At 46.1% G+C, this 14,659-nt stretch overlaps 3 non-coding genes across 3 annotated transcripts; all 3 read left to right on the plus strand.

Annotated features, from left to right (window-relative positions):
• Positions 1 to 6,463: 6,463 nt before the first annotated feature.
• On the plus strand, positions 6,464 to 6,763 carry LOC146854707 (signal recognition particle RNA). Its single transcript, XR_014981645.1, has one exon.
• Positions 6,764 to 10,175: 3,412 nt separating this feature from the next.
• Positions 10,176 to 10,475, plus strand: LOC146854708 (signal recognition particle RNA). The gene has a single exon (XR_014959239.1).
• A 3,412-nt stretch (positions 10,476 to 13,887) lies between these two features.
• Positions 13,888 to 14,187, plus strand: LOC146854709 (signal recognition particle RNA). Its single transcript, XR_014959240.1, has one exon.
• The last annotated feature ends 472 nt before the right edge of the window (positions 14,188 to 14,659 follow it).

The raw sequence follows: 14,659 nt of genomic DNA on the forward strand, positions 1-14,659 counted from the left end.
CTGCGCCTTCTGCCAGCGTATCTTTCAAAGACATTATATTACAATCCCCTTCACTGGATGTAGCATTATAAAAGTTGATCAAGGTCAAATCACGTTTGCCTCTCTTTAAATCAAGTATTTGGACATTTCTGTTTGCGTGATATTGGTTACGTATAACACAGGAAAGAGCCAAATTAACAAAAATAGCCAGCCCCCCCTTTGCCCTACCTCTAACTGAGGGAACTGCTGGGCTGATAAAGCTTTGATATCCTTCAATACATGCGCTGTTGTCTTCCATCCATGTCTCTTGAAGGCAAATGATGGTGTATTTTTTAACATATGCCAACCAGGCAGGATCACTTATTTTATCGGCCAATCCTGCTACGTTCCAGGAAACTAAGGACACATTATAAGCATCATATGACTCGTAACCAGGGTAAACATCAGTAGAAGAAGATTCAGGTGAGTAATCTGGTCGATCAATATGTATAACTCCTGTGTTTTCTGTATCGAAAGAATTTAATTCTACAGGATGTAAGTTAGAAGTATCAGTCATGATAGGGGAATTATCAGTCATGATTTCATGGTTGGGGAGTCAATCCTGTTCGTCCAGTCCTGATAGGATAGCATATCTATTTGATGTTGGAATGGTAGAATAAGATGTCTCAGTTGGAACCCTCGGTTGTGGATATGAGAGTGAAAGATTTGACAAGAGGGAGCGGGGGTAGAAGTAGCTGAGATCGGCCGTTGTAATTCCCAGACTCCTACCCGGGGTATACCAGTCCGCTATGTATGGTGACACCCTACGATCTTGAAAATTGACTATAATGACATCGCCCTGTTTGTCCTTAGGTCTAGGACCCAACCAATTCAGTCTCCTAACATGTAATATTTCACCGTTAATTTCAGGAGGGAGTGGTCTATTTTGGGTCAACCAGTACACTACTTTGTTTTTAAGTTGTTGGTGGCTCTCAGTTTTACCCTGGGCGAGAACAGGAACCCCCATTAAGGTCACTACATATGGAGCCGCTTCAGGGGGCAGGTCAATATGGGAACTTTTATCCAGTTTATAATCTGGGGGGGGCTGCCTGTTTCTATTGTTACCCGGGGGAGCTACAGGGTTAATAATTTGGTCTTCTCTCAAATCCCTCTTGGCGGTGGGTTGATTCTCTCTGTGTAATAACCTCAGTAGATTTTTTACGCAGGTAGGAGTTCAAATCAGTATTTAGTGAGATAAGGGAGGCATGAGATGCTTCCAAAGATGTTAATTGTGTCTCAATGTTCTTAACTCTCTCTACTAGAGGTAAAAGTAGAGCTCTCACCATGCGCTCGACATCTGACATTGAATTAGAAAAAGGAAACATGGGAAGCTGTGGCGGTGGAGTTGCTTGCTTAGTTCGTGGGGGAGATAATATAGGTTGGGGCATGGCTTTAGGCACATCCAAGTGGCGAACTTTTCTCCTTTTTTTGTTGGGGCAGTATATGTTTTTTTTGCCACAGGCTTTGAACTAGAGAGCCTTCTTTTAACGGGATTCCCTTTAGAAGTCGAGGCGATATGAGTGGGGGAAGAGTCCACAGGAGAAGTACCCGTTAAGGGTCGCAAATTAGAAGAAAATAACCCAGTTTCATTCGAAATAGATATTACATTCAGTGTATCACACAATTGCGCGGGAAGACCACAGTCGGCAGGTCGTTCAGGATCCGAAATCCTGATTGGCGGAGAAGAAACCTGTTGAATTTGACCCAAAGAAGAACGCTTCTGGAACACAGGGTCTAATGAGAGACGGTGTTCCGTGATGGCAATCTCTTTTTCTAACACGGATGCCGCCCTAGTAATAAAATGGTCTAGAGTCCCCCTCACTGAGCCACCTAACAGGGAAGACCTTGTTTTTGTGGATTGTGTAGCCATAGTGAGTTACTATATGTTCTATTTCACAAATGTAAAAACACTAATGAACAATTAGACCCAGAGTTAACTTGCAGAAGAAACGGAAAACAGTCAACGGCTACAAAGGGCAGGTATCTTGTGCCCAGGCATGGAATTGAACAAAAGACAGTCACCTGGTTCTTAAACGAGTTGTTAAGTTTGGGTAGCCAACGAAAGAGGGATGGCCCAGCCCTGCCTTGTTCGGCCTTGGACGGCCGTAGACGGCCCGCCCTTTGCCCGGGCTTAGCCCGCGCGCGAGCCCGCGACGCGGGGAATGATTCAGATTTTAAAGAGCCTCCTGGCGCAGCTTCCGGGATGTTGGGGTCCGGGGAGTCTGGGTAATGTAGTTCTTCCCCCGTTACTCCACACAGCGGCCACACAAGAAGGAGCGCGGCGGCGGGAGAGAGGGGGCGCCAGGTGTAGTAGTCTCTACGCCTCTCTGGCAGGCACAAGGTAAAGCTCAGCAGGGACAGCCAGGGACAATGCTGTGGACGGCACACCCGCTCCACCGAGAATGGTTCAGATTTTAAAGCGCCTCCTGGCGCAGCTTCCGGGATGTTGGGGTCCGGGGAGTCTGGGTAATGTAGTTCTTCCCCCGTTACTCCACACAGCGGCCACACAAGAAGGAGCGCGGCGGCGGGAGAGAGGGGGCGCCAGGTGTAGTAGTCTCTACGCCTCTCTGGCAGGCACAAGGTAAAGCTCAGCAGGGACAGCCAGGGACAATGCTGTGGACGGCACACCCGCTCCACCGAGAATGGTTCAGATTTTAAAGCGCCTCCTGGCGCAGCTTCCGGGATGTTGGGGTCCGGGGAGTCTGGGTAATGTAGTTCTTCCCCCGTTACTCCACACAGCGGCCACACAACAAGGAGCGCGGCGGCGGGAGAGAGGGGGCGCCAGGTGTAGTAGTCTCTACGCCTCTCTGGCAGGCACAAGGTAAAGCTGAGCAGGGACAGCCAGGGACAATGCTGTGGACGGCACACCCGCTCCACCGAGAATGGTTCAGATTTTAAAGCGCCTCCTGGCGCAGCTTCTGGGATGTTGGGGTCCGGGGAGTCTGGGTAATGTAGTTCTTCCCCCGTTACTCCACACAGCGGCCACACAAGAAGGAGCGCGGCGGCGGGAGAGAGGGGGCGCCAGGTGTAGTAGTCTCTACGCCTCTCTGGCAGGCACAAGGTAAAGCTCAGCAGGGACAGCCAGGGACAATGCTGTGGACGGCACACCCGCTCCACCGAGAATGGTTCAGATTTTAAAGCGCCTCCTGGCGCAGTTTCCGGGATGTTGGGGTCCGGGGAGTCTGGGTAATGTAGTTCTTCCCCCGTTACTCCACACAGCGGCCACACAAGAAGGAGCGCGGCGGCGGGAGAGAGGGGGCGCCAGGTGTAGTAGTCTCTACGCCTCTCTGGCAGGCACAAGGTAAAGCTCAGCAGGGACAGCCAGGGACAATGCTGTGGACGGCATGTACCCACCCCAGGACAGGGACCCATTGGTCCCTGCCCTTCACCTACCTGTAACGCCCCTAAATCTAGTATTTAGGGGCACCCTGAACCTTCCTTTCCCAGATTCCAGATTCCGAAATCCGAAGAAGAGCTAGAAGAAAGAAGACCTGCCCTGCAGCTGCTAAGAAGAGGAAGACACCAACTGCTTTGGCCCCAGCCCTACCGGCCTGTCGACCCTCGAACCTGCTCCTGCTCCAACCCGGCATCTCTTGTGGCCAGCAACCTCACAAACCCTGGAGGACCTGGCTACCTTTTGACTCTAAACCCCTGGGACTCCCATGGGTAGAGGCTCTACTCAAATCTACTTCTAATCCCTGGCAGCAGCCCGGAACCGCAAACCCTTCACACTCTGCACCCACCAAGCCTGGCCTGTGCCAGAGTGAACAAAGACCACAAGGACGACCCCACGGCGACTGTGACCCCGAGTCCGGCACCCAAGGACCTCCCTCGACACTCCTGAAGAAGCCTGCAGCCTCAGAACCAGGTGCCCCCCCAACCGCGATCAACAGAGGGTAAGATTTCCCGACACCAAAAGGTACCCCTGCACCCGGTGCCCCGCGGCCCCCTGTGCCCAATCCCGGGGTACCTACCTATCCTCCAACTACCCAACTTACCTCTTGAAGTGGTGGTGGCACCTGAAGAATCTTCGTCCCCGAGCTTGCAGTCTTTTTCTAAACCAGAGATTTCCCATTCAAATCAATTAAGCGCCCGAATGCTCAAAAGCACCCTGCACCCAGCCGTCCGAGTGGCCCTGGCAGTGCAACCTCTACATCTATCTACTTCCCCACTTGCCCTGGATAAGTGACCAGGAGCCCAGCTCCCACAGCCACGTGGCCTGCTAGTCAGCAGCCACCAACCAAGGCCCCCCTACCTCTCCTAGGATAACATTGGGCCTAACTCTCTCTGCACCCGGCCGCCCTTGTGCCGCTGAGGGTGAACCAACTGTACCTACCTGACCCTGGGAGACGCCTGAGTCTATGCCCAGAACCTTAACTCTGCCAGTTGAGTACTTACCTTTAAACCGATAACTCAATTTTCTCCATAGGGTAACATTGACTGGTTTTTCCTGAAATTTCTTCCAAGTGTGGACTTTTCAAAACTTAAAATATTCACCAAAAATCAGCCGAGTAACGAAAACGAAAATACTCACCGGCTATTAGGTGAGCTCCCAGTGCTGGATCTTGGTGCCCAGCACTGACTCTGAAAAATACTTACAACTGTACTTACCAGTAACCCAATTTTCTCCCATAGGAAATCATTGACTGTTTTTCTGTGAAATTACTTCTAAGTGTCAATTTCTGCAAACTTTAAATATTCTTTAAAAATCGTATAATTTCTGAAAACGTAATTACTTACCTGTTTTGGATAAAGGTCCCAGTACTGAGTCTAGGCACCCAGTACTGGATTACAAAAGTAACGAGAACATACTATACCTGCAACTTGAATTTTCTGCCATAGGGAATCTTAGACTGTTTTCTATGAAAAATTTTCTGTCAACTTTTAAAATAGCAAAATATTGTCTAAAAATCATCACAGTAATTAAGTCGACTTTTATCACTTGATTCCAAGTACTGACCCAGGACTGAATCTAGGATCCAGTCCTGGAAATCCAAAAGTAATCCTAAAAGTAATCTGTTGCAAATAACTTGAAACTTCCATTGAGCTCAATGCATTATTGTGTTTAAAATTTTGTTGCCTATTGCAACCACTTGTAACTTTCTACAAAAGTCGATTGCATATTGCAAAAGTATTTATATAAAGCATCTCATTCTGAGAAAGTATATTTTAATACCTATTGTTGGTTCTAAAATAAAACAAGCATATATTTTTTGTAGATAAACCATTGGCCTAGAGTTCAGTTATTGAGTGTGTGAGACCATTTGCTGACTGAGTGTGTGCAACAAATGCTTTACACTGTCCTCTGATACTGCCTTACTGCTCGACCAAGCTACCACTTTAGAGAGTAAGGTTATATCTAACTTTAGCCTCTGCCAAACCTCTGGGGACTGTGGACTCTGTACACCCTGTACCTATTTGGGAACAGTATATACAGAGCCACTTTCTCACACTGCAGTTCTCCAATATAGGTCTGTCAAGATCATTACTCAATCTACCTTGATTTGGCACAGTATAAAATAAGTCAAGAAGTCTCCTATGAAAAGATATGCAAATCTGTTCGAATCACTTTCCCTAGTCAGGGGACCCACTAGCTGGAAGGGGCAGGGAGGACCAAAATAGCTCATCGGTATAGAACACTGCATGAGCAGCTGATTTTGAGGTGGTAGAAGATAGAGTAATCCAACTGGACCTCAATAAACGGTTCCCTAATGTGCAATAGCCCCTGACCACCTCTGACGCAAAAGTGTAATCTCATACCTTTGCAGAATCAGGCATGCTTTCACCTGTTCAAGCTGAACTGACATTGGTCTTCTTGGCCAGCAGGAGTTCCTCTCTTGCAGCTGTTGAGGCTAGAGAACAGAATGACGTGTATTCATTCTTTATGGTAACTCTTCTAGCCCTCCCACTCCATACCACTTTAAAACTTCCGAAGTTGCAGACGAGTTCCATCATTGTGACCCATGCTATTTTTCTCAATATTGGCTGGCTCGGCATAACAAGGGATGCCTACAGGACAGCCTAAATTGTGCCAGCAAGCTTCTACAGGGAGTCACTGGCAGATAAAGAGAAACTCAGCCCTAACCTGGCTCTTCTCTCTCACTCTCACTCTCCTTTCCCTTCTGTCCCTCTACCTGTCTCTCACTCTCTAAATACTAGTATTTATGTTGTATTCACTTCCCCGTCACAATCTTTCCGACCCTACTTCCTCTCTCCCTTCAATCAGTTCAACCCTCTTTTTTACTTTAGGAAACTCCACATCTTTTTTAAAGGCCCTTCCCATATTCACACTGCTTCTTGATAAGACATTTTTTTCCTTTCTTTGAAGGATAGTGAAATTGATTTTCTTGAAACATGGTTGGTAAACCATCAATTCATTCCACCTTACTTTATCATTATCCTTACTTATGGAATGCATTTCATCATTAGGACAGCTGCAGTGTTTGCCGGGCAAGGTGGCGTGTGCCTGTTGTCCTAGTTACTTGGGAGGCAGAGGCTTGTGGATTGCTTGAGCTCAGGGGTTCTGGGCTGCACTCAGCTGTGTTGATCAGGTGTCCATGCTGCATTGGGCATCAATATGGTGTTCTAGAGGGAGCTCTAGAATTTCAGGTTGTGTAACGAGAGGTGCACCGACCCAGGCTGGAAACAGAGCAGGCCAAAGCTTCCATGCCCATTATTAGCAGGACAGCACCTGTGAGCAGTACATGTAAAACAGCCTGAGCAAAATAGTGAGACCTAGCCTCTCTTTTTTGACTCAAATGTGAAAGTTTTGATTTTTACAAGGTGTAATAAATTATTTTCCCAAAACCAAATCTTTGTTTTCCTTTTGATATTTTTCCAGGAAATATGATGAACATTTGAACTGGGCCACGCATTTCAGCATAGCAGACAATTCTCCAGAATTGAGACATATTGCAACAACAAGCTAGCAGGCGGAGAGGACTGAAAACTCAGTGCAACCTAGAATAAATGGCTGTGTGATTTTCAGCAAGGATGACTCAAATGCATTCTTCCTTTTAGAGCACCTGTAGGATTAAACTGATCTGTCAAGTACAAAAGCATCCTTCATAGAGCAACTTAGAAATGCGCTTGCTGGCCCTTCTGCTGCATTTCTACGTCCAGCTCTAATTCATTTTTTGATTAACCCTCATTCTTTTCATATGTGAATAAGAAGGAGAAATTACAGGGCCCTTCACTCTTTGAGCGAAACATGAAAAGACTGAGGGCTGTGCAACTCCCAAACGTTGGAGCCTCTGGCCTGTCGACCCTCGAACCTGCTCCTGCTCCAACCCGGCATCTCTTGTGGCCAGCAACCTCACAAACCCTGGAGGACCTGGCTACCTTTTGACTCTAAACCCCTGGGACTCCCATGAGTAGAGGCTCTACTCAAGTCTACTTCTAATCCCTGGCAGCAGCCCGGAACCGCGAACCCTTCACACTCTGCACCCACCAAGCCTGGCCTGTGCCAGAGTGAACAAAGACCACAAGGACGACCCCACGGCGACTGTGACCCCGAGTCCGGCACCCAAGGGCCTCCCTCGACACTCCTGAAGAAGCCTGCAGCCTCAGAACCAGGTGCCCCCCCAACCGCGATCAACAGAGGGTAAGATTTCCCGACACCAAAAGGTACCCCTGCACCCGGCGCTCCGCGGCCCCCTGTGCCCAATCCCGGGGTACCTACCTATCCTCCAACTACCCAACTTACCTCTCGAAGTGGTGGTGGCACCTGAAGAATCTTCGTCCCTGAGCTTGCAGTCTTTTTCTAAACCAGAGATTTCCCATTCAAATCAATTGAGCGCCCGAATGCTCAAAAGCACCCTGCACCCAGCCGTCCGAGTGGCCCTGGCAGTGCAACCTCTACATCTATCTACTTCCCCACTTGCCCTGGATAAGTGACCAGGAGCCCAGCTCCCACAGCCACGTGGCCTGCTAGTCAGCAGCCACCAACCAAGGCCCCCCTACCTCTCATAGGATAACATTGGGCCTAACTCTCTCTGCAGCCTCAGCGGCCGCCCTTGTGCCGCTGAGGGTGAACCAACTGTACCTACCTGACCCTGGGAGACGCCTGAGTCTATGCCCAGAACCTTAACTCTGCCAGTCGAGTACTTACCTTTAAACCGATAACTCAATCTTCTCCATAGGGTAACATTGACTGGTTTTTCCTGAAATTTCTTCCAAGTGTGGACTTTTCAAAACTTAAAATATTCACCAAAAATCAGCCGAGTAACGAAAACGAAAATACTCACCTGCTATTAGGTGAGCTCCCAGTGCTGGATCTTGGTGCCCAGCACTGACTCGGAAAAATACTTACAACTGTACTTACCAGTAACCCAATTTTCTCCCGTAGGAAATCATTGACTGTTTTTCTGTGAAATTTCTTCAAAGTGTCAATTTCTGCAAACTTTAAATATTCTTTAAAAATCGTATAATTTCTGAAAACGTAATTACTTACCTGTTTTGGATAAAGGTCCCAGTACTGAGTCTAGGCACCCAGTACTGGATTACAAAAGTAACGAGAACATTCTATACCTGCAACTTGAATTTTCTGCCATAGGGAATCTTAGACTGTTTTCTATGAAAAATTTTCTGTCAACTTTTAAAATAGCAAAATATTGTCTAAAAATCATCACAGTAATTAAGTCGACTTTTATCACTTGATTCCAAGTACTGACCCAGGACTGAATCTAGGATCCAGTCCTGGAAATCCAAAAGTAATCCTAAAAGTAATCTGTTGCAAATAACTTGAAACTTCCATTGAGCTCAATGCATTATTGTGTTTAAAATTGTGTTGCCTATTGCAACCACTTGTAACTTTCTACAAAAGTCAATTGCATATTGCAAAAGTATTTATATAAAGCATCTCATTCTGAGAAAGTATATTTTAATACCTATTGTTGGTTCTAAAATAAAACAAGCATATATTTTTTGTAGATAAACCATTGGCCTAGAGTTCAGTTATTGAGTGTGTGAGACCATTTGCTGACTGAGTGTGTGCAACAAATGCTTTACACTGTCCTCTGATACTGCCTTACTGCTCGACCAAGCTACCACTTTAGAGAGTAAGGTTATATCTAACTTTAGCCTCTGCCAAACCTCTGGGGACTGTGGACTCTGTACACCCTGTACCTATTTGGGAACAGTATATACAGAGCCACTTTCTCACACTGCAGTTCTCCAATATAGGTCTGTCAAGATCATTACTCAATCTACCTTGATTTGGCACAGTATAAAATAAGTCAAGAAGTCTCCTATGAAAAGATATGCAAATCTGTTCGAATCACTTTCCCTAGTCAGGGGACCCACTAGCTGGAAGGGGCAGGGAGGACCAAAATAGCTCATCGGTATAGAACACTGCATGAGCAGCTGATTTTGAGGTGGTAGAAGATAGAGTAATCCAACTGGACCTCAATAAACGGTTCCCTAATGTGCAATAGCCCCTGACCACCTCTGACGCAAAAGTGTAATCTCATACCTTTGCAGAATCAGGCATGCTTTCACCTGTTCAAGCTGAACTGACATTGGTCTTCTTGGCCAGCAGGAGTTCCTCTCTTGCAGCTGTTGAGGCTAGAGAACAGAATGACGTGTATTCATTCTTTATGGTAACTCTTCTAGCCCTCCCACTCCATACCACTTTAAAACTTCCGAAGTTGCAGACGAGTTCCATCATTGTGACCCATGCTATTTTTCTCAATATTGGCTGGCTCGGCATAACAAGGGATGCCTACACGACAGCCTAAATTGTGCCAGCAAGCTTCTACAGGGAGTCACTGGCAGATAAAGAGAAACTCAGCCCTAACCTGGCTCTTCTCTCTCACTCTCACTCTCCTTTCCCTTCTGTCCCTCTACCTGTCTCTCACTCTCTAAATACTAGTATTTATGTTGTATTCACTTCCCCGTCACAATCTTTCCGACCCTACTTCCTCTCTCCCTTCAATCAGTTCAACCCTCTTTTTTACTTTAGGAAACTCCACATCTTTTTTAAAGGCCCTTCCCATATTCACACTGCTTCTTGATAAGACATTTTTTTCCTTTCTTTGAAGGATAGTGAAATTGATTTTCTTGAAACATGGTTGGTAAACCATCAATTCATTCCACCTTACTTTATCATTATCCTTACTTATGGAATGCATTTCATCATTAGGACAGCTGCAGTGTTTGCCGGGCAAGGTGGCGTGTGCCTGTTGTCCTAGTTACTTGGGAGGCAGAGGCTTGTGGATTGCTTGAGCTCAGGGGTTCTGGGCTGCACTCAGCTGTGTTGATCAGGTGTCCATGCTCCATTGGGCATCAATATGGTGTTCTAGAGGGAGCTCTAGAATTTCAGGTTGTGTAACGAGAGGTGCACCGACCCAGGCTGGAAACAGAGCAGGCCAAAGCTTCCATGCCCATTGGTAGCAGGACAGCACCTGTGAGCAGTACGTGTAAAACAGCCTGAGCAAAATAGTGAGACCTAGCCTCTCTTTTTTGACTCAAATGTGAAAGTTTTGATTTTTACAAGGTGTAATAAATTATTTTCCCAAAACCAAATCTTTGTTTTCCTTTTGATATTTTTCCAGGAAATATGATGAACATTTGAACTGGGCCACGCATTTCAGCATAGCAGACAATTCTCCAGAATTGAGACATGTTGCAACAACAAGCTAGCAGGCGGAGAGGACTGAAAACTCAGTGCAACCTAGAATAAATGGCTGTGTGATTTTCAGCAAGGATGACTCAAATGCATTCTTCCTTTTAGAGCACCTGTAGGATTAAACTGATCTGTCAAGTACAAAAGCATCCTTCATAGAGCAACTTAGAAATGCGCTTGCTGGCCCTTCTGCTGCATTTCTACGTCCAGCTCTAATTCATTTTTTGATTAGCCCTCATTCTTTTCATATGTGAATGAGAAGGAGAAATTACAGGGCCCTTCACTCTTTGAGCGAAACATGAAAAGACTGAGGGCTGTGCAACTCCCAAACGTTGGAGCCTCTGGCCTGTCGACCCTCGAACCTGCTCCTGCTCCAACCCGGCATCTCTTGTGGCCAGCAACCTCACAAACCCTGGAGGACCTGGCTACCTTTTGACTCTAAACCCCTGGGACTCCCATGAGTAGAGGCTCTACTCAAATCTACTTCTAATCCCTGGCAGCAGCCCGGAACCGCGAACCCTTCACACTCTGCACCCACCAAGCCTGGCCTGTGCCAGAGTGAACAAAGACCACAAGGACGACCCCACGGCGACTGTGACCCCGAGTCCGGCACCCAAGGACCTCCCTCGACACTCCTGAAGAAGCCTGCAGCCTCAGAACCAGGTGCCCCCCCAACCGCGATCAACAGAGGGTAAGATTTCCCGACACCAAAAGGTACCCCTGCACCCGGCGCTCCGCGGCCCCCTGTGCCCAATCCCGGGGTACCTACCTATCCTCCAACTACCCAACTTACCTCTCGAAGTGGTGGTGGCACCTGAAGAATCTTCGTCCCCGAGCTTGCAGTCTTTTTCTAAACCAGAGATTTCCCATTCAAATCAATTGAGCGCCCGAATGCTCAAAAGCACCCTGCACCCAGCCGTCCGAGTGGCCCTGGCAGTGCAACCTCTACATCTATCTACTTCCCCACTTGCCCTGGATAAGTGACCAGGAGCCCAGCTCCCACAGCCACGTGGCCTGCTAGTCAGCAGCCACCAACCAAGGCCCCCCTACCTCTCATAGGATAACATTGGGCCTAACTCTCTCTGCAGCCTCAGCGGCCGCCCTTGTGCCGCTGAGGGTGAACCAACTGTACCTACCTGACCCTGGGAGACGCCTGAGTCTATGCCCAGAACCTTAACTCTGCCAGTCGAGTACTTACCTTTAAACCGATAACTCAATCTTCTCCATAGGGTAACATTGACTGGTTTTTCCTGAAATTTCTTCCAAGTGTGGACTTTTCAAAACTTAAAATATTCACCAAAAATCAGCCGAGTAACGAAAACGAAAATACTCACCTGCTATTAGGTGAGCTCCCAGTGCTGGATCTTGGTGCCCAGCACTGACTCGGAAAAATACTTACAACTGTACTTACCAGTAACCCAATTTTCTCCCGTAGGAAATCATTGACTGTTTTTCTGTGAAATTTCTTCAAAGTGTCAATTTCTGCAAACTTTAAATATTCTTTAAAAATCGTATAATTTCTGAAAACGTAATTACTTACCTGTTTTGGATAAAGGTCCCAGTACTGAGTCTAGGCACCCAGTACTGGATTACAAAAGTAACGAGAACATACTATACCTGCAACTTGAATTTTCTGCCATAGGGAATCTTAGACTGTTTTCTATGAAAAATTTTCTGTCAACTTTTAAAATAGCAAAATATTGTCTAAAAATCATCACAGTAATTAAGTCGACTTTTATCACTTGATTCCAAGTACTGACCCAGGACTGAATCTAGGATCCAGTCCTGGAAATCCAAAAGTAATCCTAAAAGTAATCTGTTGCAAATAACTTGAAACTTCCATTGAGCTCAATGCATTATTGTGTTTAAAATTGTGTTGCCTATTGCAACCACTTGTAACTTTCTACAAAAGTCAATTGCATATTGCAAAAGTATTTATATAAAGCATCTCATTCTGAGAAAGTATATTTTAATACCTATTGTTGGTTCTAAAATAAAACAAGCATATATTTTTTGTAGATAAACCATTGGCCTAGAGTTCAGTTATTGAGTGTGTGAGACCATTTGCTGACTGAGTGTGTGCAACAAATGCTTTACACTGTCCTCTGATACTGCCTTACTGCTCGACCAAGCTACCACTTTAGAGAGTAAGGTTATATCTAACTTTAGCCTCTGCCAAACCTCTGGGGACTGTGGACTCTGTACACCCTGTACCTATTTGGGAACAGTATATACAGAGCCACTTTCTCACACTGCAGTTCTCCAATATAGGTCTGTCAAGATCATTACTCAATCTACCTTGATTTGGCACAGTATAAAATAAGTCAAGAAGTCTCCTATGAAAAGATATGCAAATCTGTTCGAATCACTTTCCCTAGTCAGGGGACCCACTAGCTGGAAGGGGCAGGGAGGACCAAAATAGCTCATCGGTATAGAACACTGCATGAGCAGCTGATTTTGAGGTGGTAGAAGATAGAGTAATCCAACTGGACCTCAATAAACGGTTTCCTAATGTGCAATAGCACGTGACCACCTCTGACGCAAAAGTGTAATCTCATACCTTTGCAGAATCAGGCATGCTTTCACCTGTTCAAGCTGAACTGACATTGGTCTTCTTGGCCAGCAGGAGTTCCTCTCTTGCAGCTGTTGAGGCTAGAGAACAGAATGATGCGTATTTATTCTTTATGGTAACTCTTCTAGCCCTCCCACTCCATACCACTTTAAAACTTCCGATGTTGCAGACGAGTTCCATCATTGTGACCCATGCTATTTTTCTCAATATTGGCTGGCTCGGCATAACAAGGGATGCCTACAGGACAGCCTAAATTGTGCCGGCAAGCTTCTACAGGGAGTCACTGGCAGATAAAGAGAAACTCAGCCCTAACCTGGCTCTTCTCTCTCACTCTCACTCTCCTTTCCCTTCTGTCCCTCTACCTGTCTCTCACTCTCTAAATACTAGTATTTATGTTGTATTCACTTCCCCGTCACAATCTTTCCGACCCTACTTCCTCTCTCCCTTCAATCAGTTCAACCCTCTTTTTTACTTTAGGAAACTCCACATCTTTTTTAAAGGCCCTTCCCATATTCACACTGCTTCTTGATAAGACATTTTTTTCCTTTCTTTGAAGGATAGTGAAATTGATTTTCTTGAAACATGGTTGGTAAACCATCAATTCATTCCACCTTACTTTATCATTATCCTTACTTATGGAATGCATTTCATCATTAGGACAGCTGCAGTGTTTGCCGGGCAAGGTGGCGTGTGCCTGTGGTCCTAGTTACTTGGAAGGCAGAGGCTTGTGGATTGCTTGAGCTCAGGGGTTCTGGGCTGCACTCAGCTGTGTTGATCAGGTGTCCATGCTGCATTGGGCATCAATATGGTGTTCTAGAGGGAGCTCTAGAATTTCAGGTTGTGTAACGAGAGGTGCACCGACCCAGGCTGGAAACAGAGCAGGCCAAAGCTTCCATGCCCATTGGTAGCAGGACAGCACCTGTGAGCAGTACGTGTAAAACAGCCTGAGCAAAATAGTGAGACCTAGCCTCTCTTTTTTGACTCAAATGTGAAAGTTTTGATTTTTACAAGGTGTAATAAATTATTTTCCCAAAACCAAATCTTTGTTTTCCTTTTGATATTTTTCCAGGAAATATGATGAACATTTGAACTGGGCCACGCATTTCAGCATAGCAGACAATTCTCCAGAATTGAGACATATTGCAACAACAAGCTAGCAGGCGGAGAGGACTGAAAACTCAGTGCAACCTAGAATAAATGGTTGTGTGATTTTCAGCAAGGATGACTCAAATGCATTCTTCCTTTTAGAGCACCTGTAGGATTAAACTGATCTGTCAAGTACAAAAGCATCCTTCATAGAGCAACTTAGAAATGCGCTTGCTGGCCCTTCTGCTGCATTTCTACGTCCAGCTTTAATTCATTTTTTGATTAGCCCTCATTCTTTTCATATGTGAATGAGAAGGAGAAATTACAGGGCCCTTCACTCTTTGAGCGAAACATGAAAA

The sequence above is a fragment of the Triturus cristatus genome, chromosome 4_1 (assembly GCF_964204655.1).
Source record: "Triturus cristatus chromosome 4_1, aTriCri1.1, whole genome shotgun sequence".
NCBI classification, from domain to species: Eukaryota; Metazoa; Chordata; class Amphibia; order Caudata; family Salamandridae; genus Triturus; species Triturus cristatus.